The 1,514-nt window shown below is 40.5% G+C and overlaps 1 non-coding gene across 1 annotated transcript; it reads right to left on the bottom strand.

The window, feature by feature from the left end:
- Positions 1–787: 787 nt before the first annotated feature.
- Positions 788–893, bottom strand: LOC145955389 (small nucleolar RNA R71). The gene has a single exon (XR_014432002.1). It is a non-coding gene; the product is annotated as a small nucleolar RNA R71 (small nucleolar RNA).
- Positions 894–1,514: the final 621 nt, after the last annotated feature.

Here is a 1,514-nt window from a genome sequence, read left to right as displayed (position 1 = left end):
AAGTTTTATTTTACTATTTTTCCAAACTTTTCTAATTTTTTTAAAACAGTTAGGTTTTGAATTTTGTTCTCAAATTTTTTGTGGTAGTGTCTTATGGTTTTAGGATGATTTTGGTGCATTAGTTTTAATGGTTTCCAAATTTTCATGAAAATTCTAATGATTTTTGTGGTAGTTTTTACTGTTCACGGTTACTATTCATGCATGTGTTTCATGTAGTGCATGACTAGGAGCAACCCTGATTTGATAGGACATTCCATAGACTAATTAGGGATCATATCATTCAATCTTTAGATAGTGATAGTGATAGTCATAGTCATAGTCATAGTCATAGTGATAGCCATAGTGATAGTCTTAGTGTAACTGTTGCATCTGAGCTTGATTCAAGTCAACCAGAAAACATGGGTGAACAACCTTATAATGGACCCCGTGAGAGGACTCTTAGGGAGATGGCTGCACCTGATTTTACTTATGAGAGTTTGTGCATTCAATATCCTGAAGAAGATGTTCCTTTTGTGCTTAAAACTGGACTAATCCATTTGTTGCCCAAGTTTCATGGTCATGCAGGAGAGGATCCACATAAACATCTGAAGGAGTTCCATATTGTTTGCTCTACCATGAAGCCTCCTGATGTTCAAGAGGATCACATTTACCTGAAGGCATTTCCACATTCATTGGAGGGAGTTGCTAAAGACTGGCTGTATTATTTGGCTCCCAGGTCCACCACTAGCTAGGATGTTCTGAAAAGAATGTTTCTGGAGAAATTTTTCCCTGCCTCAAGGACCACTGCAATCAGAAAGGATATATCAGGGATCAGACAACTTGGCGGAGAGAGCTTGTATGAATACTGGGAGAGATTTAAAAAATTATGTGGAAGCTGTCCCCACCACCAGATTTCTGAGCAGCTCTTATTGTAGTACTTTTATGGGGGCCTGAATAGAATGGAGAGAAGTATGATTGATGCTGCAAGTGGAGGAGCTCTTGGTGACATGATTCCGGCTGAGGCTAGACACTTAATTGAAAAAATGGCCTCCAATTCTTAGCAGGTCAGTGCTAGGAATGATGCTATTGTGCTTAGGGGAATTAATGATGTAGCTGTTGATTCTTCTTCATCTGCAGATAGGAAGCTTGAGGGGAAGCTTTGTAACACCCAGTTTTTTTTAAAAATGGCATTTTCGTAATTATTGATGACATTTTCGTAATTTTAATAAAGGAATAAGGGTATTTCTGGGTGTCGGAACGGGCCGTTCCAAAAGAAGGAATATGCTTGTTTTTTAAAGACCCAGAACGGTCCTGGAACGGGCCGTTCTGGTATGGAGAACGGGCCGTTCTGGAAGCAGTACGGGCCGTTCTACTGAGATTGAGAACGGGCCGTTCTGGTTTCAAAACGGGACGTTCTGCTTTTTGGGAACAGACCATTTCGATTTTGGAATGGGCCGTTCCAGTTGACAAATTTGCCCATGTTTGAAGGATCCGGAAAGGGCCGTTTCGGGTGCGTCAGATTGCCTATAAATAGG

This window comes from Cajanus cajan, chromosome 2 (assembly GCF_000230855.2).
Source record: "Cajanus cajan strain Asha chromosome 2, NIPB_CcT2T_4, whole genome shotgun sequence".
In the NCBI taxonomy this organism is placed as follows: domain Eukaryota; kingdom Viridiplantae; phylum Streptophyta; class Magnoliopsida; order Fabales; family Fabaceae; genus Cajanus; species Cajanus cajan.
Note: the sequence above shows the minus strand (reverse complement) of the source record. Positions and strands in the feature narration are given on the sequence as shown.